Raw genomic sequence first — 26,203 nt, 5'->3', positions numbered from 1 at the left:
ATGGTAGACTATTTTAAATATATTGCAGAGACTTCGATTTTTTTTTCTCTTTGGTTTTGAATTTGTAGAAAAAGGTCTGATTTAGTTGCTTTGGCCCTCTTATCCAGTAAGTAGACCGATCTGTGATCAAAGAATTTTCCAGTTGTGACCATCTCAGATTTTATTACGATATATTTTATATGAATACATTATTCAAAGTATTTTTTAAGACTGTATATTACTTGAAGGATATTTAGCTGTTATTTCTAGCAACCACATATAGGCCTTCTTCGTTAACGAGTGTTGTACATTTCAACAGACATTTTCGTGCCCTGTGAAATAAAATATCAATCTATAAGAGACGGATTGTTTTCTTAATCATTTCTTATTCCTGTTTTTTTTTTTTCTCAAATCGTCTCTAAATTACTCTGATATATTCACTTTTGTTCTCCCTCCAAGTTTTACTCAAGGTAATTTTTGTTTCAAACAGCTGGAAAAGTTTGAGATATGTGTGTGCCATATCTTTTTACTAATTTATATTTGTGTTCATATACACACACACTAAATTGTAAATGGGTTGGTTGCCGCATGGAAAGTAAATGCGTAATATTTTTTTAATATAGACATATATCAGCAAGGAACTAGTATAATCGAAATATATTTTCTCTAGAATAATCCTCCGAAACGTCTGTAAAAAAAAAAAAAAAGCCAAACGAAACAAAAAAAACTCAGTAAACTCTTTACAGAGTCGAGAGATATTAAATTTTGGCAATTATTCTGTCCTCTTCCCCTCCATTTTTTAATTATTTATTTTTAAAGTTCCCATGTTTTATTATGCATGTCATTTGCATTATGATTTCAAATCCCGCCAAGACTACTAATATAAAAGGGCGTAGCCGAGCCTAGTGATACATTCCTTATTTAGCCCCTCATCATGTTCCCTGATTGACACAACTGTGTTTAAAAAGCTGTCTAGCCCTGACCAGTCCACATTTTTTTTTCTCGTAGAGTATTTGTAGTACTACATTATACAATGTGTCCTTTTGCTTAGACGGTAGGAGTGTAGTTTGAGGAAGAATCGGTTGCTTTTTCTAGCAGAGCGAGCAAACCTGTAGAACCTCCCCCCCCCTCTCCAATGGTTTGCTATACGTTTAGATGTCTTGACGTTTTGAGTTCAATTCCCGCATGGATCGATTTTTTTTTCCTTCCGTTCTTCCGGGTTCGATAATATAAAGTACCACTTGAAATCTCGTTCTACCCCTCCTCCTCTTGCTCTAATTTGCGTGTGCGATATATTTGTATGTGTAATGTTCTTGTGTTTGTTTCTTTCACATATACAAGATTAAAGTACTCGTTAAATTATTTTGTTTAACAGCACTGCTTCGGTCACAATAGATCTTGGTGACCTCGGATCTAAATAAGTTTAGCTCACCAACAATTTTTTACACACACAAAACGGAGCAGTAGTTAAATATTAGGGAAGTAGTGGCGGTCTGTGTTGGCAAATAAAAATAGTTGTCTAGCTTGATTCGTCGAAAGGACCTCCCTCTCATAATTTGAGGCCTTGTCTTTAGAAATCAATTATATAATTTATAGAATGTAACCAGCAGTAGTATTCTTTGTCATATATATATATATAAATTGCGATGAACAGTTTTTTTATAGAGAAATTGGGTTTGTGGTGGGGTTTATGTAATTGATTTGGTGTTTTATTTTTTAACAATTTAACTATTTTCGACATTGCTTTTTTTCGTTTCGTTTCGGCCACTGGTTTATATTTTTGGAATTTAATAATTTTCCCCTCCTCTTTTACTGTTATGATCTACAGTGTTAGCGCATATTCTATTTCATACTTATTCATATATATATATATATTTACACACACACACACACACACACACATTAGAAGTGAATGGGTATGAGACTAATATAGTTTGTTTCGTATTTTGCGTGTGTTCAGTCTCGAGTGAACAGAGTTTCAGGAATTTCGTTTCTCGATTTTCACTTTAAACCTTGGCCCACCTAAAAGTTATCCATATTGCTCCATGTCAATCCTGTTCGATAAGACAACCTAGCTTTGACAAAGAGCGTTCCGGCCATAGCCATCCTGTCCTTCGGTGTATCTTATTCCTGTCTGATCGAATGTGACCTTCTCTCTGTGTGTTTTTTTTTTGCTCTGACGTGATTTTAATGAGGGTTAACTGCTCCGTGTTTATCTTTTTAGAACTCTTAACTCTGGTCTCTTTTTCACAACTATAAAATATCGTTGGTTTCTTGTAGTTAGTGTGTTGACTGTAAATATTGTTCGATCTTACACGTGGAGGCAAGGTTCAAGGTTGTCTAGAGGAAACAGCCTTCGCCACATTTATTACATTATCCTACTTAGTGCTGTTATTATCTATATTAGATCAATAATGAACGGTCAGTTTATTAATGAAATGTGGTAACTGCAACTGACATATTTCATTACACAAATGGTGGCGGCCATTTCTTTTTGCCACATGGTACAAAACCCTAGCTGAAATTCTTAATCAACCTTTCTTCGTTTAGTTTTTTCCTTTTTTGACGTTTTACACATATTTCTAATAGCCAAGGAGAAATACCCATTATGCGTTACAAAACTGGTGTCTTAGGATTTTTTTTTTCAACGACGAAAAAAAGAAAATGAAACTTCAAAATATAGTCGTGAAGGTTTCTTTCAAATTTACAGCATTAAATGAAATAATAATTTAAAATATATGCAAATAAATTTTCAGTGTTAGCGAGAGGATGGATAAATTGATTTGTTATCTATAACATTTCAATTTTCTGTCTTCGAAATGAAAATTGATCTGGAGGTTTGGACTTCAGTTTTAAGATTGCTGTCTGTATGTATCGTTGATTTAACTTAGCACATATAAATTAAACTGTAATTACTATATAGGATAATAATAAAATTGGAATATAAGTGATTGTTTTGTTGAAAGTCTTAACATTTGTGGTTATGATATATTTTACTTATCCTCTCTGGATTATTATAGAACTTAAATATATCGATAGTATTTGAAACTCATGTAGGCTTTCAATAGATATGTGTTGTGATATTTCGACAATGCGCACACACACACACACACACACACACACACACTATATATATATATATATATATATATATATATATATATATATACACACACCCTCGTGTCGGTTGTCGGCGGCGATGCCAACCTGCCTGCCATAACGGTGCCATCCATCTTTGATGGGTTAGCTGGGTGTTGGCGATCAGACCGAATGAATTATTTTCGTTTAGCGTTGGTCAGAGGTCATTATCTACCATATGGACATAACCGATTGGATATACCGAACTTTCTATAGTGTGTGCTTGCATTCATTTTCCGAGGATCTCTACTCAATAAAGTGTAAACATAACTGGTTACATTAGATTTTGGGGGTGTTAGTAGTTTTCATACCTCTCTGAAAAGATCCCCGAATTTTAATTTCTTGTTACAAGTGATATGATTCGTTTATAATATTTTAAGCACTTCTAATTTTACTTGATCCTGCTTCTCTAAACCTCATGTTTTCCTCCGACAAGAAGTCGTATTGAACACGAATTAAATCGACTGCCCCTGTGAGTTTGAGAAACGTAGTATTTTTTTTACCCCTGAGGCTTTAGGGTGGATCTTGTTTTTCATGTGTCTTGTATCAAAATAATGTAAATATAGGGAGAACGTATTGACTTTCATGATATGATCTTTGGACTGCTTCCAGCTCCATCCAGTTTCTTAATGTTTTGGTTGTTAGATAGTGTGCAATCTTCACTTATTGGCTAAAAATAACTCGAAACAACAAAAAAGGGAGTGAACGTCGCTCTATAGAATAATTCTCGTAACAACCATTCCTTGTTATTTACTATCGTAGTTAATTGAAACACATTTGTATGTATTCTTACTTTTATACCTCTTAGAGCAATTTATTTGATATATTAAAAATGATTGATGCTAAAATTAAATACCAATGCCAATACAGTCCAGTAATAATGCTTGGTATGTGTTTTCCAAGGTAAATAGTTGGTTGTTAAATCAATGTCATTGGTCCAGCGAAAAACCATTTCCCAAAAGACAAGTTTGTCTACTGAAAGAGTTTTAAGTTTGCATGGAGATGCTAAGGAATGCTTAGTTTCAGTAAAACATTTTGATATGTATTTTCTTAAGAGGCAGGTGTGGCTACATGGTTAAGAAGCTTGCTTCCCAGCCATATGGTTTCAGGTTCAATCCTGTTGCATGGCACCATGGACAAGTGGTTTTTACTATAGCCCAGGCTGACCGAGGATTTGGTAGATGGAAACGAAGTTCATGTATATAAATGTGTGTGTATGCATCCTTGTCTTGTGTGATGGCTGGAAATGAACATTATTATGATACAAGCAATCTTCATTTCCAGTCTTCTGTGCAAAACATGACCTTGCAAGGAAAGAGGTGGGGTTTGGCAATAGGAAGAGCAAATCTGCCTCAACGCATTGTCTAACCCATGCAAGCCTGGAAAACTAGACATTACATGCTGATGAAGAAAGCATGTATACTTTTCCCTTTAAGGCATTTCAGAACTCTAACTGCTCAGATCAGTTTGAAATCTACAACAGAGAACTTGTCTCAAACATTACCGACATTGAGGTGCTTGTATCCTGAAGAAAGCAGTACAGGTTCAATACGGTGTAGGTGAAAACAACAAACAATGGTGTTGCTAGAGTAGTTTGTGTAAATCAGTATTTCAGTCGAAATTGCCTGTGCATTTTATTGGTATGAGTTCTTTCAGCTTATTGAACTACAATTTACTGTAAATGGTACTTGAATTTAGTCATCTAGGCAACTTAAATATTGTTTGAATTGTTATCAAATTGGAAATCTCTCTAGACACATAATGAAAGAAGCTTGATAGTTGTTTTTGTTTTTTTATATCAAAGTAGTTCTGATAGCAAAATTGGTTGAGCCTAGGAGAAAATGGCTTTTGTTACATGGATGCATCTATGTTTCTGAGATCAGCTTCCACTTTGCCTTTCATCTCCCAAAGTTTATAAGCATTGGGGTCAGTATAATCAGCTATAGTCTACAGTGTGGCTTTACTCAGCCACAAAAGAGTAGCAGTTGACTGTTTGAATCTTGTGCAAAATAAATGTCTGTGGGTTCAATCTAGTATTTTATCATTTTAACATCTACTTGCATGGGTTGGAATGTATTGAAGCAAATTTTCTGTGGCTGGATGCCCTTCCTGTTGCCAATCCTCACCTGTTTCCAACATAAATATTTCACCATGTCCAAACATGTTTTCACATACAGTGCTTGCATTATAATGCCACTCATTTACAATGACCATGTGATGTCAGGGCTTATGTATCATTTTACTGGTTTCAGTTATTGGATTGTGGTTATGCTGGGTATGGTTTAATTATAAGGATCCAGCAAGCGGACTGGTTCTTAACCCTTTAGCATTTAAACTGGCCTTTATTAGTTCCAAATATTCTACCTGTTTTGGCATGCTTCCTACAGCTGGATTTCTTTCCTAATGCTGACTACTGAATGCTATAGGTTGCTTTTTTTTTGTTTTTATAGCACCAGCACTAGTGAGGTTACAAAGTAATATACAAGACTCTTTGCCAAAGTGGACGTGCAGTATTGAGGGACCTGGCTTTGTGCCAAGAGTTGAGAGGCTAAAGTATTAAGGACAAGAATAGGTGTCTTGCTGTCAAGATACATGGCTATCTCAACAAGAAAGAAAGGATGGTGGAGATAACTTGTTACGTTTTATGAAGTTGGTTTTATCTACCACTCTCGTAAAAGTTAAACATTATGGTTTGCACAGGAATGTCAGCTGAAAAAGTTAATATCTTACCATAGTTTGAGAATTTCTTGCAAGTTATCAAAATATCTATTATCAAAAGACTAACTCATTCATATATAAAAACTGGAAACAATATAAGATGGCAATTTTTGTTGACGGAACACACAGGAGACTACAAAACACTAGCAAATGATGTATGTTAATTAAAGATTTTATGTGTGCTTTATTAAAATATCATCATTGAAAACCCACTTTTCCACGATTGTATGGGTCAGACAAAATTTGTTGAAGCAAATTTTCTATGGCCAGATGCTCTTCCTGTTACCAATCCATGTTTCCAAACATGGTTTGTATTTTCCCATGGCCAGACAGGTTTTTCATGAAAGACCAGGAACAAAATTAGTTTCTTCCAGTTTCTGTCTATTGAATCCACTCACACGGCTTTGGCCAGTTCTTGACTCTGGTAGAATTGCCTAAGTGAACCCAAGATTGCATCGTTGGGAAGTTGCTTTTTAACCATACTGTCACACCTGCATCTAGTGATATGAGTTACATCAAAAGTCTTTCATAATTTAACACAAATTTGAAGGGTTTAATGTTTTTTTTAATTTTTTTTTTTTTATACTGTTTATGCTCCTAACTAAGCATTTTCTTCTAGAAATTCTCTAAAGGAATTTGGAGTCTTTGAAGAGAGTGATTGAAACAATACTTCCTTACAAACTTCCAAAAACCTCATATCCTCATTTTTTATTATTTCTTTAGTATAAATTAGGCAAAATTAGTATAAATTATTTAGTATAAATAAATGTTAGAATTATAATTGCAAAGAATAAGTTGGGATCTTGCCTTTTGTCAAGACACTACTGTAAACGAAGCCAGTGAAATATGTTGAGTACATACTGCCAAGTAACATGTTCCTTGTGATAATGTGGACTTCAAATGAATCTAGTATTGAACCTATATTCCAACAGTACATGTTCTGGTATATGAAATGACCTTAAATTTGTAATGCACTCTTAGGTGGTTTCGCAGTGTGGAAAGGTAGACATTAAAAGTATAGTGATCAACAAAGACATTTGAGCGAGATCGTTGCCAGTGCCGCTGAACTGGCTCCTGTGCATGTGGCATGTAAAATACACCATTTTGAGCGTGACCGTTGCCAGTACCGCCTGACTGGCCTTCATGTCAGTGGCACGTAAAAGCACCCACTACACTCTTGGAGTGGTTGGCGTTAGGAAGGGCATCCAGCTGTAGAATCTCTGCCAAATCGGACTGAAGCCTGGTGTAGCCATCTGGTTCACCAGTCCTCAGTCAAATCGTCCAACCCATGCTAGTATGGAAAGCGGACGTTAAACGATGATGATGATGATGGTTGTGTGGTATGTAGTTTACTTCCCAACTACATGGTTCTGGGTTCAGTTCTACAGTGTGGCACAAAGAGTGGGCTAGTGTTTTCTACAATGTTTTCAGGTCTACTAAAGCTTTGTGAGTGGATTTTGTCGAAAGTGGCTGAAAGAAGCCACCGTGTCTGCATGTGGTAGTCTCCTTGCTTTGACATGAGATGGTGAAATATTACCTTACTTGGAAACAGCGGGTGTTGGCAACAGGAGGGACATGTGATTAAAAAATCTCTCAACGAATTCTATTTGAGTGTGGAAAATGGAACTGATGATATTGCAAAATACCCCCCCCCCCCTTTTTTTAATTCTTTTTTTTTTTTTTTTTTTTTTTTTTTTTGAAGACTTTCAAAACCTACTCAATATGCTGAGCAGAGGCATACAGTATGGCTGGCTAGTTTTTATTCAGCTGAAATCACTGTGGTATTGGCATACCAACACATGGATTTAGGTCAAACATGTTATCTGTATTTTGGCCCATTTCTGCAAAGGTTAGTTGTAGAGTGGGTCTTTGTGTTGGCATTTCTTTTAGTGAGGAGTTATCTATGGCTGACTATTGAGATAGAGATATTCTCATTTGCTTCACAGTGCATAATTAAGTAACAATGCAATGAACCTTTAGGATTTATAAGTGAATTTTCATTATTAATTATGGACACAGGTTTGGCTGTAGAGTTAAGATGTCTGCCCAACCACATAGGTTTTGCATTCAATCACATTGCATGGCACTTTGGCAAATGTGTGTTTGTGTTTCTCTCCTTGTCTTGACATGGCGTTGATAGTTGTAAATAAATGTCACTGTCATACAAACATTGTCATTCTTTTTCAAGATTCTGTGACCGTGGGGGAAATATTACCTTATTTGGAAAAAAGATAAGCATTGTCAACAAGAGTATCCATCTATAGAAAATCTACTTTAATAAACTCCATCTTGAATGTTAAAATAATGCTATTTCTGGCACAATTAAAAGGTTTCTTAAGGAATTGAGGCTCATTATTTTGTTTTGTTTTTTGGTTTTTTTCCTTTAAATTGTAAAACCAAACTTGGACCTTGTAGAAATGTTTAGTTTCCATTGCCAAAGTTTTTTTAAAGAAAGAGTTAAACTTTGGTGATGGTAGAGTGAGGATTGGTTGATATATCAGAGGCCATTTGTTACTCTCTACAAGGAAAGAAGATAAGGAGTAAGTGGACTATATGGCTATAATTAGCAGTTGTACGTTTATTTCAAGAGGAGTGATTTAATGGGTATTCTTCATGTATCTTAATTGAACTATTATGTCTGTTGATTCAAAAGTCAGGCTTGTTTACAATAGGGTAGGTTGATACTCTACATAAGTTGGAGAATAAAATTGAGTTTACAATTCAACAGGAAAGAGCTATCTTGTAACTTTGATTTGAATGCAGTTTTATTCGTTTCTGATGTTAGTGTGGAGAATAAAAATAGTTTTTGGCTTGTAGTTATGTGAGAAATATTAATTACAATGAGACATGAAAGAAGAAAAAAAGAATATCCTCTTCATTTTACATCCACAAGCATGGTTGTGTGGTAAGAACCTTGCTTCCCAACTATGTTGTTTGGGATTCAGTCCTACTGTATGGCACCTTGGGTCAATGAATACCTTGAGGGTTTGGTAGATGAAAGTGTGTAACATTGTCTCCTTGCCTTGACATTACATGCTATCTTGTCATGGGGAATATTACCATTCCAGGAAACAGGTGGGGGTTGGTGACAAGAATTTCGATAAAATTCTGTCTGATCCATGTGAGTATGGGAAAGTGGTCATTAACCCTTTAGCATTTAACTGGCCAAATCCAGCCCAGATATTCTTCCTGTTTTATATTCAAACTGGCCAGATCCATCATTTCAGATCTACACTACAGTGTTTTTCTGAAAATGAAATCACAACATCGAAATCTCAAAGCTACAAGATTAATCTGAATGTTAAAGGGTTAAACGAATAATGATTTCCATACTAGCATGGGTTGGACAAGTCATCACAATCTGAAACTATGGCACTGACTTGGTAGGATTGTTTTCCCTCTCCAACAAGACTGACAAGTCCTCTTTACTCTTTGTTGATTCTTTTCGTTCATTGGCACCGAAAAGTTCATCTCAACTCTGTTAAAATTAAAAATATTCGATAGTTTAATTCTTGTGATCGATAATGGAAATGTGATGGGATTTAGCCAAACAACTTTTCCATTCACTGGTTATTGTTGTCCTTTAACCCCAGGTCAACCCGATTGAGTAGGCATGCAATCAAAAACATTCCAGTCATTACCATCCCTTCTTTTTTAGGGTTATCTGAGGACTACATGACCTAGTGTACCTTTTTCTTTTTTCAAGACAAAGTTTAAGTGGGAGATTTGGTTGCTATTTCTAGCTAGTGAAGTGAACTTGTAGATACACAGGCAACCTTCTTGACTTGTTCATTTATTGGTATATTAAGCTGGTGTTTAGAACATAACTTAAAATGTCCTTAGATACAATATATGATGGAAAGTTTTAATTTAAATATGATCACTTGTGGTTTTTGCATGACAGAACTAGTGATGGTGTGATAGTCTTAGAGATTGAATATCAAAAGGGTTATGAATGATTACCTAGTAATTTGTAGGTTGTCATCTTTAAACAAGGTCACCCAAATCCAGACATTATTTTCATAGCTGTCCCAACATATCTAAAGTTTTCTTGGGAGGAATTTTCTACCAGATGATATTCTGATAATATCTACAGTAATACCTCACTTTTTGAGGACCTGCTTTATGAGACTCCAAGTTTGAGTTTTACTTTTCAAGTACAAGATGCAAATATTGAATGAAGTGCATAAGTTCCTACTACTATAACAAATGCTTTTGCATGTTACCAAGAAATTTAAAGAGAGAGAAAAAATGCTTCTAAGCAAGCAACTCTAGACTTGTTTTTTTAAAAAGAAGTCTACAAGTGATGGTGTGTGCAAGTCTAGTGTGAGTGAAAGTGATTCAGAAAATGATTATAATAATATTTTTTTTATTATAACTGATCTTGACATTCTCTTTATATAAAATATTCTTTACATTCTACTGTTGTTTTATTACCATTTATTCATGGATATTATAAATTTAGTGAAGGTGCATGGCTCAGTGGTTAGAGCACTGAGCTTATGATTGTGAGGTTGTGAGTTTGATTCCCGGCCTGGGCTGCATATTGTGTTCTTGAGCAAGACATTTTATTTCATGTTGCTCCAGTTAACTCAGCTGTAGAAATGAATTGCGACATCACTGGTGCCAAGCTGTATCAGCCTTTGCCTTTCCCTTGGATAACATCAGTGGTGTGAAGAAGGAAGTCTGGCATGCATGGGCAACTACTGGCCTTCCATAAACAACCTTGTCCGGACCTGTGCCTCGGAGGGTAGCTTTCCAGGTGCAATCCCATAGTCATTCATGACCAAAAGGGGTCTCCTTATAAATTTTATAGGTAAAATACCTTTCTGAGAATGAATTATGATTTATAATATTGCTACTATGGGAAATTATTGCTCTGCTTTATGAGTGGTCTCTGGAAACAAATTAACTCGGATATTGAGGCATTACTGTATATATTAGTAACAGGCAGTATTGATACCAAGAGGTAATATATATCCTCACTTAAAACGTGGATGTACTGTTGGAACAAACTATACTGCAGCAGATACCATGAGAGAGACTTTCATATTGGCTTTTGGTGCAAAATGTATGCTTGTTTATATTGCCTATGGAGAGATAAATCCCCACCATCTCCAGGACCAAGACGCTATATTTCCAAAAGCCAACATGAGAGTTTCTCTGGTGTTATATACCACAATATAGTTTGTTCTAACAGAACATCCATGTTTAAGTGGGAATAAATATTTTGTTAATGTATATTGTTGATCTGAAGAGCATGTTTCAGTTTCAAAAGCAAAATGCAACTATTGTCATTTAATGTCCACTTTTCTATCCTTGTTTGTATCAAAGCCAGATACCCCTCCTGTAACTGACCTTTACCAAGCAAGGTAATATTTCCCCATGGCCAGATGTTTTTCATGAAAAATTGGAAACGAGCATTGCTTAGCTGGCAGAATCATGAGCATGCTGGGTAAAATGCTTAGCGGTATTTTGTCTGTTTTTTATGTTCTGAGTTCAAATTCCGCCGAGGTTGACTTTGCCTTTCATCCTTTTGGGGTCAATAAAGTACCAGTTGCATACTTCAGTTGATCTAATCGACTGCCCCACCCCGCAAATTTCAGGCCTTGTGCCTATAGAAAAGGTTATGATGATGATGCTTGTTTACAACCATCACAGATATCAAGACAAATGTACATATACACTTATATATGATGTGCTTCTTTCAGTTTCTGTATACCAAGTCCACTCAAAAGGTTTTGATTGGCCTAACATTGTCATTGAGAACACTTGCTGCAGGTGCCACATAGAGATACTTAACTTGAAACCATTAGATTGGGAAGAAAACTTCTTGACCACACAGCCATGCCAGCTTCATTATTTAATTTACTAATACTGCTTTCAAATTTTGGCACAAGGTCAGCAATTTTGGAGGAGAGATAGGTTGATTAGATCAACCCGAGTGTTCAACTGATACTTATTTCATCAACCCTGAAAGGATGAAAGGCAAAGTTGACCTTGAAGAAATTTGACTGTAACAACAGACAAAATGCTGCTAAACATTTTGCCTGGTGTGCTAACGATTCTGCCAGCTCACTGCCTTATTTTAATTTACTAATATTAAGAGTTTGCTAGATTAGTAATTGCAATTATTGTGTTTTAGCAGTAAGGAGACTAAACGTTTTGCACACCAAATTTACTAATTTATACACTGTGACGCCCTTGTATCCTCTCTTACGACAAAATTGTTCAACTTAAAATTGAAGTTGAAAGTTCTCCGAGAATAATCTTGAGGTACCATCCTGCTCCAACATTGAAACTAAACTGAATTGAAGTTGGAAGTCAGATAATTACAGAAACATCTAACCTGTATGCACCATATGAGTGTATACATCAACATAATAGGTGTAGGTATGTCTCTATGGTTACTAAGTTCATTTCACAGACATGTGCTTATGAGCTCAATTCCTGTGTGTGATGTCTTAGGCAAATGTTTTCTGCTTTAGCAGAAACTGTACTGATATCATATGTATATGCATATATACATGTTTACCTTGGGCAAGTGTCTTCTATAATAGCCTCAGACCAACAAAGCTTTGTGAGTGAATTTGGTAGACAGAAACTGAAAGAACCCCATTATACACACACACATACACATCTGTGTATATCTGTTTGTCCCCCACCATTGCTTAACAACCGGTGTTGGTGTGTTTATATCTAAAAAAGAAGTACTGGGGTCGATTCATTTGACTAAAAATGCTTCAAGGTGGTGCTCCGGCATGACCACAGTCTAACAGCTGAAACATGTAAAAGATAAAAGATATATACACTTAGACATACATATAAACATATATGTGCATGCATGCACAAACACACATGTAAATGTCAATTTTGTGAGTCTTCATACTATCTAAACAAAAAACAATAGCATTATTTATATTCTCCAGTAAACAAATAGATTAGCAGATATGTATCTGTGGAATGAAAAATGTTGTTGGCACTCTGTCGCTTACAACGTTGAGGGTTCCAGTTGATCCAATCAACGGAACAGCCTGCTCATGAAATGAACGTGCAAGTGGCTGAGCACTCCACAGACGTGTACCCTTAACGTAGTTGTCGGGGATATTCAGCGTGACACAGTGTGACAAGGTTGGCCCTTTGAATTACAGGCACAACAGAAACAGGAAGTAAGAGTGAGAGAAAGTTGTGGTGGAAGAGTACAGCAGGGTTCGCCACCATCCCCTGCCGGAGCCTCGTGGAGCTTTAGGTGTTTTCGCTCAATAAACACTCACAATGCTCGGTCTGGGAATCGAAACCGCGAGTCTGCTGCCCTAACCACTGGGCCAGAGCGCCTCCACGGAATGAAAAATAGATTACTTGTAAAATAAGTTGGGTTGGTAAGAGAAAGAACATCTGGCCAAAGATGTTTTGGTAACTTTTTGATTAATCCATCCATGCAGCATGGAAAATGTGATGTTGATGATCACACATTTTTGTGTTTTGAAGAACAACTGTCAGATTTTCATCTCTACTTCAGCAACCCTCTCCTTACCCTTCTTATACTGTATGCATTTCTGTTTCTGTTATCTTTTTGATGGTGGAGGTGCAATGGCCCAGTGGTTAGGGCAGTGGACTCGCGGTCATAGGTTCGCGGTTTCGATTCCCATACCGGGCGTTATGAGTGTTTATTGAGCGAAAGCACCTAAAGTTCCACGAGGCTCCGGCAGGGGATGGTGGCAAACCCTGCCGTACTCTTTCACCACAACTTTCTCTCACTCTTACTTCCTGTTTCTGTTGTGCCTGTAATTCAAAGGGTAAGCCTTGTCACGCTGAATATCCCAGAGAACTACTCTAAGGGTACACGTGTCTGTGGAGTGCTCAGCCACTGCACGTTAATTTCACGAGCAGGCTGTTCCGTTGATCAGATCAACTGGAACCCTCGTCGTCGTAAGCGATGGAGTGCCAACAACATCTTTTTGATGCTTATTGTCCATGCACATTCATTACTTGCAAGACCCATGTGTTCACTGTAAATGACAACTACCCTAAACAGCATATAGTTAGACACTTCGTAACGTCTCTTGAACTTTGAAAACTGTATGCACAGGTGTGGGTGTGTGTGGTTGAGTAGTTCACTCCCAACCACATGGTTTTAGGTTCAGTTCCACTGCATAGCACTTTAGGAAAATATTTTCTGTTATACCTCTGAGCTGACCAAAGCCTTGTAAATGGGTTTGGTAGATGGAAATTAATAGAAGCTTTCTCTGTGTTTCTTTGTCTTGACATCACATGATGGTTGCAAGCAACTATCACCATCATACAAGCTGGTATTCATTTCCAATCCTCTGTCAAAAACATGTCTGGCCTGGCCTTGGGGTAATATTACTTTACTTGGAAACAAATTAGGGTTAGTAACAGGAAGGCCATCTGGTGTGGAAAATCATCATCACAATTTAATGTCTGTTTTCCATGCTGGCATGGATTGGACAGTTTGATCAGTGCTGGTAAGGCTGGGAGTTGCACCAGGTTTCTTTGTCTGTTCTGGCATGCTTTCTATGGCTGGATGCCCTTTCAAATGCCAGCCACTCCACAGAGTGTACCAGGTGTCTTTTATGTGGCATCAACACATAAAAGTGGACATTGAATGATGAGAAGACATAATCTCTTGTGAAAATGACATTTATTTTCTCTCTGTGAACCCTTAAAGTTTGTCTCCTATCTCAAACATGTTGGTAGACATGGTTCATCGGTACTTCTCCAACATTGCTGTTTCTTTTTTATTTTAGAATTCTTGAATGAAAGTTTTAAACTTTAATAAGACAATTTGCCCTCTGGTATCTTTTAGGGAATTCCACTCTACTGAAAATATTTGATCCAGTTTCCAGTCTGAGAGGATAAATCACTCATCATTGACACAGACCCTGAGAAGAGTCATGATCAGTGCCCTTTTTGCTCTAAACCATTAAATAAAAAAAAAAGGAATAAAAAATTCTCTCCGTCTACCAAACTGCCGTCAATAGATTATACCAATTTCTCAGTTAATTCTTTAACATTTGCATTATTCTGTCAAGTGTAATGTTTATTTGTACCCATTGTTTTGAACTAATCATGCATTTTCTCATACCTTTGAGATTTTGGTAGGATATTTTATTTTTAGAATGATATTGTGGAGTAAAGTGTGAGAGGCCCAATATATTATTTAACCATTGTTACTTGTATGTATACTATGTCTTCATTATTCAGGCACAATATGGCCTAATGGTTCAGAAGTTTGTTTTACAACCATCCAGTCTGAGATTAAATCTCACTGCATGGCAATTTCTAATTAACCTCACAGTTTCTGCTTTAATTTCATCCATCTATCTTCTCTGCTCACTGTTCCTTGAAGGGTTGTGAAGGCCTCTCCCCCATAGGGTCTTATCAGAAGCAACTGTCATTATACTTTCCAGTTGGATTCCCAAGCATGACCAACTGAGACTTTGGATATTATCCAATCACCTCACTCAAGGTCTACCCTTAAGTCTCCTTTGACTTGGTTTGAAGAATCTGTCTTGCATTTCTTTTCTGTGACATTCTATTCACATGTCCATAGTATCAGAGCAGTGACCTCTCAATGCAGATAAGTAGCAGCTTGACCTGGAGAGATTTCCTGTTGGGTAACGTTACTCCAGAGATCCTTTGGAAGATCCCCATTTCCTCTGCTTGTATTTGCAATCATGCTCTTTGTCATTACATGACATTCATGACCATTGGCAAGGATAGGTTCGTAAACTGAATTTCAGTTAATTAAAATTAATGATTAAGAATTTCTATTAATTTTGGAAATAATGGATAATTTAGTAAAATAACTTAAGTAATCTGGTGCTTAGATCATAGATTAATGAAATGACAATGGAAGGTTTTTACTAAAACTACTTTAACATTTTTGATACGGGTCTATTGGAAACTGCCTCTGGTTCTACGACACAAACTCTGTTTTAAAAGGATCTTAATAATTAAAACCTCCCATCAAAATTTCGTGTTAATTTCTTCTGTCAGCTTAATAGTGACAGTTATTTTAATAAATTCTTAATTATTTTCAAAATTAATTGAAGGTTGTGTATATCGGTATACACAAAAGGTAGTATATTTCAGTAAGAAATATGGTAATGGTGCACTCATGTAGTTATCAAGAATTAAACTGTTAGAAACAACTAAAGTTTCTGAGGTAAAACTGTTTAAATGTACAACGGCTTGTATATTTATTCATAATGTGTTCTAGCAGGTTCAAACATAGATATGCTTATTGCTGTTGTTTGTTATAAGTGCAGTGTCTCTTTTACAATGGCTGTGCATAACACATTTGATTCATTAATACATAGTCTTTTGGTGGAGGTGCAATGGCCCAGTGGTTAGGGCAGCGGACTCGCGGTTTCGATTCCCAGACCGGGTGTTGTGAGTGTTTATTGAGCGAAAGCACCTAAAGCTCCACAAGGCTCCGGCAGGGGATGGTGGCGAACCCTGCTGTACTCTTTCACCACAACTTTCTCTCACTCTTACTTCCTGTTTCTGTTGTGCCTGTAATTCAAAGGGTCAGCCTTGTCACACTGTGTCATGCTGAATATCCCTGAGAACTACGTTAAGGGTACACGTGTCTGTGGAGTGCTCAGCCACTTGCACATTAATTTCATGAGCAGGCTGTTCAGTTGATCGGATCGACTGGAACCCTCGACATTGTAAGCGACGGAGTGCCAACACACACACACACAACACATAGTGTTTTGACATGTTTTGTCAGCCAGAAGTATCTGGACAATGAATCTAAGCAAGAATTGATAGTCTTGTTCAAATATATACACTTTAAAAGAGCAAGTTGTGTATTTTACAACTAGGAGCAGTGTTAGTCAGATTAGTATCAAAAGTCAAATAAAAATGTTTTTAGGCTTAGTTTGAAAAATCAACTTCTTTTTCAGTGTGTGTGAGTTTTGTCAAGTGGTTCATGATTTTTATGGAATAGCTTCTCTGTTGGTTCAATTTGATATCATTCCTGTATTTTTTGGTTGCTGAGATAAATTAAGTTGTTTTTGCTGTTTCTAGTTCCCCAAATGTTAGTTTATCAAGGTGGACCACTTGTCCAAGGTGCTGTGCAGTGAAATTGAACCCCAAATCACATGGTTGGAAAGTTAGCTTCCTAATCATTCAGCTACATATTCACTGATTTATGATGTGCTTTATACAGTTCTACCAATTCCACTCACAAACCACTGGTTGGCCTAGAGCGATAATAGAGGACATTTACTCAAGGTTCCACATAGTGGGACTGAACCCAAAACCATGCATTTGTGAGGTTAACACAATCACAAATTGGCAATGCCGACCAACTAGGAAGTTATTTTATACAGAAGTAGGTGTTATCATTAAGAGGAAGTATGTAAATTTTTCTGAGAAAATAAGCTGAAGGTGGCATTGAAAAACTCTTGATAGAGTTTAGTGTGTCACATAAAGTACTTTGTATTTTTTCCAGTTCTCTGTATGGAGTTCAGGTTACTCTGTAGTCAACTTTGCCTCTTGTTCTTTCATGGGTTGATAAAAGGCCAATGAATTAACAGAATTGTTAGAACTTTGAATGAGATGACATGTACCTGTTCCAGCTCTTTATATTCTGGGTTCAAATTCTTCACTTTGCTTAAATCCCATCTATAGTAAGGTTATAGTGAAGTACTAGTAGTGAGTTCATTAAACTCAAAAAGCTAATGTGATGTGGGTTCATTAGATCTCTGTACATCAGGATGGTACTGCAAAATTTTCAATGCTAATCATGTCACTCCCTTTCTCATACCCACCCCTTCTGGTCTGCAGACCATATTCTCTATTATACTCACCTTGTATCTTAAGAGTATTCTTTGACACTTTGTAACCAACATCTCTATCTACATGTGCCTATATAATGCAAAGTAGTTATGTATCTCTTGTATAACAAGGCACCTGTGCCTGTCCCTCTATCATATTTTAGCCTCTCAATACATGCCATAAAACCACTTCTCCTTTTACAACCCCACTCAGTCAACGGGTCTTCTTTTTTCCTTTGCCTTGCAAATTACTTGGTGACCTCATTTATGTTGGTGTCAGAAAAAATGCATTTAACACACTCTGTAAAGTGGTTGCACATCCAGTCATAGAAACCATTTCAAAGCCAACATTGGAGTCCACCACAGTCTGCCAGTTGGTTGGATCCTGTCAAATCATCCAGCACATGCCAGTACAGAAAATGATTGTTAAATGATGGTGAGGATGGTGTGGTTTTTAATGCACAAGAAGTATTTTACATGTCATAGTTTTATTTTTACTGCTTCGAGTTCCTTCCTTGTGTCTTAAAAATTAAAAAAAAAGTGTGTTTGTGTTTATACAATTTGAAAACTGCTGGTGTTTATCCTTTGTTGGCCTTAATTTGATTTGTTATTCTCATGCTGTATAATTGTTCCTCCATCCTTTAATTTTGTTTTTGTTTCCCTAAGCAACTGGAATAATTTTAATTAATAACAAATAGTACATTTTCAATACGGTCTTTCAAGATTTCAGGATCTTATGAATCCTAATGCAGGCATTCGAATTAAACAGAGCAGGAAACAGGAGGGGGGGGGGGACTAGTTTCTGAAATTTTAAGAGATCCTATGAGTTATATTAATGGCATAAACTATGCTTTTGTTCCATTTATCAAAGCAGAAGAAGGGACTTTGTTCACATTCCTTGTAGTATCTCATTTCAGTGTTTTAATAGTGAGATTAAAGTGGGACTGTTAGTCATTTCGGAGAGAACAGTGAACCAGACCTTAAACTGATAAGATGGATGCAGTTAACTATATGGGGGCTGTGAGAAGAAAAAGAACTGAGGGTATGCTTGGAACAGAATGAATTCTGATCGGTGCACCCAATAACCAGGTCATGGTGTTAGGTTTATGTCATCCATTATGTGAACCTGTTTGTTCACATAATGGCTATAGTGAGTGATTAAGTTGCATGTTTTAATCTACTTGATTGACTAATAGGTTCCATTACTGCTTCACAGAGTGCAGTAGTTGTAGAAGTATAGTTGGCAGTAAAGAAAGCGATTGTTGTAACAGTATACTAATGTGCAGCTTTGGGAAAAAGCATCCTCTTCTTACTAGCATGATTAAAATTGAGGTTAAATAGTAATTTCATTATGAAGTCAAGGCCACAAATTAGTGGATAGGTATTATGACATACTTAATCACTCCCAAACATATTACTGGTGCTATTTTATCAACCAAGGGAATAAAAGACATCATTACCCAGGGTGAGAGGTCAGCAGCAGAGGACTTAAAATGAGTGAAATATAGCTTAATGCCAAGATTCATTTGGTTTAACAGTCTGCTGTTTCAGCTACTCCACTAACTTCCTTTATTTTTTTTAAACACTTTATCTTACCAAGCACGAAAGAAAATCCCTCTTATGCTACAAGTAGCCACTCCAGTTGAAGGTGTAGTAGAACTGATCCATTGTTTATCATTTTGTTAGTGTGCCTTTTCCAATCATCAGAGAATTGCAAAACAGACATTGCAGTACATGAGAGATCTGCATTTAATAAAATTGGCATGATATTTATTTTTCCAATGTAAAATCTGGAGTCATGTTGAAGTGTGCTAAAGCAGAATGAATATGTGGGATTTTTTTCTTTTTTTTTTTCCCCTTTTTCAATTAGAAGAGGAGCAACTTTCACTATCTGTGACTGGTAGCAGAATAGGTGGAAGTTGTACTTTGAACTGGAATTTTATCTTCAATGCATGCACCCAGGGCTAAATAGGTGTTAAATCAAGCAGTGGAATTAAGTCTGTCACCCATTAACCCTTTTCAGATTACTCTGTCATATGTAGTGCTTATTTATTCACATTGTTTTGAATTTATCATTCATTCTCATAGTTTTTAAAATTTCAGACGATGTGATTTTTTTTTATTGTTAGAATGACATTATAAGGCTGGTGTGAGGCTGCATCTGGTTGGTTTGAATATAAAACAACTAAAATATTTGAGCTGGATATGGCCAGTTTAAATGCTAACGGGTTAATTCTTTGGTAATTTCAGCAGAGTGTTAATAGTTTCAAGTCTTTATTGGGAAGTTTGTACAAGCTGCACCTTTCCTTGACTATAGTCACAAGTTTTTGTAAACTCTTTGGACTCTCATTAAGGACTTTCTCACATACAAATTATAATTTCTGCACATTTGTTTTGCAAACTTGTGAAATATACTCTGATTTTAGCACTGTCCTAGAACTAGAGGTTTCACAAAGAAGTCTTGGATCGTTAAATGAAAATTTAGTTTACATTTACCTGATTGTATGCTATCTGTATTTAATTGATAACTGATAGGTTGACTGGTTGATTTCTTCAGTCATGCTTTTCAGGGAAGAGGTGCAGGATGAGTGCTTAGTGGCTGATATTGAGTAAATGATTACTATTCACATACACACACAGTGAAACAGGAAGAATCGGAGTGTGTGTGTAGAGAGAGAGAGAGAGAGATTATCTATCTAAATCTTTATATCTATATTGGGAAGTATGTGTGCCTAAACTTCATATAAAACCAACAGTAATTTTTGCATTTTTTTCTTTTTTAATATTGTGTTCTATTTTAAAGTAAGATTTTTCTTGATAATTAGTGTTCATTTGATAAATGTTAAACTATAATTATGGTATCTGTGCCATGTTTTCTGGTATTGACCCATGATGGCTAACACTCTAGTCTTGCATAATCTTAGGAATAGCCTCATTTATGTGTGAATGTTTTGGGTTAGAAAATAGACCCCCTTGTGAAGCAGCTCACAGATCAATTTAATCTCTGGAACAAATTTGTCAGTTTTTTTTCTTTCCTTTGAGAAAGGTGTGCTAGAATATTAACCTACCCATATTACTCTTCATCATCTGGAGTAGTGTAAGGGATTGTAGTTGGGGATGTGGGTATTTGTGTTGTTAATGTCCACTTTTTACATTGGTTGGGTGGAGGCGCAATGGCCCAGTGGTTAGGGCAGTGGACTCGCAGTCATAGGATCGTGGTTTCAATTCCCAGACCGGGCGTTGTGAGTGTTTATTGAGTGAAAACACCTAAAGCTCCATGAGGCTCCGGCAGGGGATGGTGGCTAACCCTGCTGTACTCTTCCACCACAACTTTCTCTCACTCTTACTTCCTGTTTCTGTTGTGCCTGTAATTCGAAGGGCCAGCCTTGTCACACTGTGTCACGCTGAATATCCCTGAGAACTACGTTAAGGGTACACGTGTCTGTGGAGTGCTCAACCACTTTCACATTAATTTCACGAGCAGGCTGTTCCGTTGATAGGATCAACTGGAACCCTCGACGTCGTAAGCGACGCAGTGCCAACAACAGCATTGGTTGGGTGGAGTTTATCGAGGCAGATTTTCTGCAGCTGGATGCCCTTCCTTTTGCCAACCCCTACCTGTTTCCAAGCAAGCTAGTATTTTCTCATGGCCAGGTCTGTTTCTGCGAAATATTGGAAATGAATGACATTCATTTACAACAGTGGTCCTCAACTATTTTTTTTTTTTACTTGTGGACTCCTTTGATTACTATTTTACTCTGGTGGATTCCCATAGCCATCCAGTGTTTAAAAACAAGTTTTACAAATAGTTATTTCAAAATTCTTATTTTGTTTGTCACACACACACATTCACTTTTGTAGGTCAACCTATGTAAAATGTTAAAGAAATCTTGCTGTTTCTTGCAATACATCTAAACCAAAATTTTTTTATAGACCCCTTAATATACTACTGTGGGTCCCCAATTTACTGGGGGGGGGGGGGGTTTACGTGGACCCCCAGGGGTTACATGGGTCCGCTGCTGAGAACTATTAATTTACAACAATCATGCAATATCAAGACAAGGAAGCAAATACACGCACACTCCATAGAAGACACTCAAGGTGCCACACAATGGGGACTAAACCTGATACAATGTGGTTGAGAAGCAAGCTAAATCACACGGTTACACCTGCTCCTTGTCAGCTGATTCTAATTCACTGCAGTGACACTGAATTCTACCTACATTTTCAGTTTACACTGAAGTATCAAGGTGGAAAGTTTCAGATCTAGAAATGTTACATGCGATCAGCCAACTGGCCAGAAACTCTGCTTAATAATGTATAAAGTTGTTACCTTATGTACATATGCTGTTCACATTGATTTTAGTTTTGAATGTAATACTTACCCTGATTATACATTTTCTGCCATTGCAAAAACTGTGTGTATAGTTACAGCAGTAATGAATCGTGTTTATAAAATCTTTAAATAGAAATCTGCACTTTAAGTAGTTGATGTAGCAAGTGTAATGAGTCTGTATGAAAATCAACACTATCACAAAAATGTTCATAGAAACTAAAACAATTCTGTATATGAGTGTGTGTGTAAATTAAATGTTTCTGCAGTTATGTTAGTGGGACAAATCCCTAGGTGGATTTATCAAAATTTGGATTTCTCAGTCTTGATACCTGCATATTATATTAACACTTTAGCTGCTGTGGCAGAAATAACATACTATCTATTGAATAATTGCTTCAACAACATATGTCATTTATTGAATTACTGCCATGGCGACACATATGCTGTTTTTCTGTCTGAGTTAAGACTGTTTACTTTTTTTTTTTTTTAAATATCTATTGGAGATGGCTACTGCCATAAACATTTCAATAGCAATTTTTATCAACTTAGACCAAGTTGCAATAACAATTTTAGCCTGCGTTTATATTTGGATTCAAATGTATTTTTTTAATTCATTTATCATTTTTCAAAATGGCATTGTCCACTGCCTTGTGGGAACAGCCTGCTTGAAAGAAGCAAAACTCCTACAATTCAGACAAGTTAAATCAAATGTTGTCAGATAAGTAATGTTTTGAGCAACTTAGAGCTTGAAGATGAATTGACCCTTTAGCATTCAGATTGGTCTGTCAAATATATAGCTTATTTATTTAGATTGTTTTGAATTAATCATATAGTATCTTGTGGCTTTGAGATTTTTACGTATTTGTTCACTTTTAGAATGACATTGCAGGGTAGTTGTGAGAGGTATGATCTAGCCAGTTTTGAATATAAAACAGGTAGAATATTTGGGCTTGATATGGTTGGTTTGAATGCTAAAGGGCTAAATACATCAGATTTCAGAGCTGGGACTTCAGATAGTGGAATGTGAAACCAAGTGTTGATGTTGAAACCCATGAAGTTGTTCAACCTCATATGCAAAATTCAAGTGGACTTTGTGGGACTGCCTACAGATAGCATTTCTGACATTAGTGAAGATTCTGTAATTAGTGGTAACTGAAATTTTTCCATGTCAAGAGGATGATAAAGCTTTAAGTAAAAATATTTTGATGACTGTAGGTTAGGCCCAAAGTTTTTTTTTTTTTCAACACAGTGGTTCTCAGTCAGGGTCCATGTAACAAGAAATTAAATTGGGAATCCACAATAGTATTTTAAGGGTCTCTGAAAAAAATTTTTGCTTCAGATATATGTATTGCAAAAAACAGCTAGACTTCTTTCTCTAACATTTTATATAGTTCAACCCACACAAGTTATGTGTGAAAAACAAAATAGGTATTTTGAGAGAAGTTTCTAGTTTTTAAATATCAAACGGCTGTGAGGATCCACCAGAATAAAATAGTAAGCAAAGGCGTCCATAGATAAAAAAAATGGTTGAGAACAGGTAGAATATTTGGGTCGGTTATGATAGGTTTAAATGCTAAAAGATTAAGGATAAAACTCTGGTGTGTCGGTGTCTTGGATCATTGTCCAATTATGAAATGAAATTGTTGCAACAGTTAAAATTCAAGACTGACAACGTTCTTGTCTACTTGGTTATTTTACTTCCATAAGTACAAGTATGGCTGTGCTTAGAAGCTTGCTTTCCCAACCACATTTTCTACTCAATTCTGTTGTATGGAGCCTAGTACAAATATCTACTTTAGCTCCAGATCAACCAAAGCCTTGAGTATATTTGGTAGATGGAAACGAAAAAGTTTGTGTGTGTGTGTGTGTGTGTTTATATATGAGCTGAGTCAAACTGTTACTAAATGCATGTTAACTCCATCTAATGTGGTGAGTGCTATTTTCTTGTTTGTTTACTCATTTGTATCTGTGTCTCCTTGTCTTGACATTATTCCTTTATTTTTATATACATCTATCTATCTATCTACACACACACACATACAAACTACAGTAGCCCCAGACTAATGTCTTGTGAATGGACTTTGTAGGCAAAAACTGAAAGATGCTTACATCACTTGTGTGTGTGTGTGTGTGTGTGTATACACATATATATATATATATATATATATATATATATATATATATATATATATATATATATGAGATGCTTGTGTATATCTTCTCTTGTATTGACACTGTGTGATAGTAAATGAGTGTCGCTGTCATATATGTATATATTAGGTCAACCTGTAAATAATGTGATTTTTTTCAATTGCATGAGCTAAGTCGGAGAAGGTCAGGATAAACTACCTGCATCAAATTGCTATAAAAGCAGGTATTAAATTTACCTTGTACTTATTCTTAGTGCAAGTTTTGAAGAGAGTTCGATTTTAAGTTGTATTTTCAAGGCTGTAATGGAAATGACAAAGGAACATATTTGGCATATTTTGCTTTGGGTTTGAATGCAACAGCGCAATGGAAAGTGCGAGGAATATTAATGCAGTATATGGGGATTGGACAATAAGCATAACCCAGTGTCAACAGTGGTTCCAGAAATTCAGAGCTAGATGCTACAGCCTTGAAGATGAGCCTCATCCTGGAAGATCTGTCGAGCTCAACGAGGACATCCTGCAAACCCTGGTGAAAGAAAATCCCATTGTAACTGTTAAGGAACTAGCAGAGAAGTTTGGATTTGGTTATTCAACCATTCATCGACACCTGTGTGCCATCGGAAAAGTCAGCAAATTGTATCAGTGGCTTCCTCACAAACTTTTTGGGTCTAATGACACGTAGAGAGTGAATGTGTGCTCTTTTTTGCTGTCATGTCTCCTGAATAAACCTTTTTTGGATCGAATAGTGACTAGTGAGGAGAAATGGGTTCTCTATAGAAATGTCAAGCACTGAAGACAGTGGGTAGGGAAAGGAGAAACACCGGCACCCCAGGCTAAAGAAGGCCTTCACCCATGTAAGGTGTTGTTATCTATTTGGTGGGATATGAAAGGTTTAGTCCTCTTTGAACTTTTAACCCCAAACCAAATGATAACAAAGTAGATCTACTGTGAGCAGCTTGGGTGGCTTAAGTCAGCGTTAGAAGAAAAACAATCATCTTTGGTTTCAAGACGAAAGGTGTTCTTCCATCAGGATAATACTCGGCCACATACAGCAAGGATGACATTCCAAAGGCTGGAGCAGTTTGAATGGGAAACCATGCCCCACCCACCATATTTGCCAGACATTGCTCCATCTGATTATCATTTAATATGTGTGTATATATATATATATATATATATATATATATATACATATATATATATATATATATATGAGTGTATATGTGTATATATATGTGTGTGTGTGTATACACACACACACACACACACACACACACACACACACACACACACACACACACACACACACACATACCTCCAGAGAGAGGGACTTACACATAAGGGTAGGCTGACTATGGAGGAGTGATGCTAGAGCTGTGAAATATTGCATGCATTAAATACATATCTTATTAATAGCTGCGTTTTCTTTCCATCTAAACTGACATTTGGTTGTTCAAAGAAGACTTCAAAAGTAACTAGTAGAAAATGCTCTTGAAAATGAACAAAATTTGGCATTGTGGTGTTATCAAGTACCTGCAGGAAAAGGGCTTAGCCCCCAAGGACAGTCATGCTGATACGGTTGCTACATTAAGGGATGATACTTCAGCTTTATCAACAGAAGCCCGTCGTATATATGTATATGTGTCCCCCCACCAACATCGCTTGACAACCGATGTTAGTGTGTTTACGTCCCCGTAACTTAGCGGTCCGGCAAAAGACAACTGATAGAATAAGTACTAGGCTTACAAAGAATAAGTCCTGGGGTTGATTTACTCGACTAAAGGCGGTGCTCCAGCATGGCCACAGTCAAATGACTGAAACAAGTAAAAAAAAAAAAAGAAAGTGCAAAAGTGGGCAGTTGAATTTTGTGGGGGGAAGAGAGAGTTTTGAAGATGACCCAAGGTCTGGGTGTCCAGCAACTGCTACCACCAAGGATATCATTGATCGTGTTCACTGCATGCTGAGGGATGGCAAGCAGCTGACTATAAGTCAAATAGCTAGTGCTATTAGCATATTCTGTGAGAGAGTTGAGAATATTCTGTGCAATGAATGTGACACGATGAAGACTTCTG

The 26,203-nt window shown here is 36.6% G+C and overlaps 1 protein-coding gene across 1 annotated transcript in view; it reads left to right on the top strand.

Moving 5' to 3' along the window:
- The window catches only part of LOC106870284 (regulator of nonsense transcripts 1), a 74,664-nt gene that overhangs the window by 1,704 nt on the left and 46,757 nt on the right, over positions 1-26,203 (top strand). The window lies entirely within an intron of this gene.

The sequence above is a fragment of the Octopus bimaculoides genome, chromosome 4 (assembly GCF_046866305.1).
Source record: "Octopus bimaculoides isolate indiv1 chromosome 4, ASM4686630v1, whole genome shotgun sequence".
NCBI classification, from domain to species: Eukaryota; Metazoa; Mollusca; class Cephalopoda; order Octopoda; family Octopodidae; genus Octopus; species Octopus bimaculoides.
Note: the sequence above shows the minus strand (reverse complement) of the source record. Positions and strands in the feature narration are given on the sequence as shown.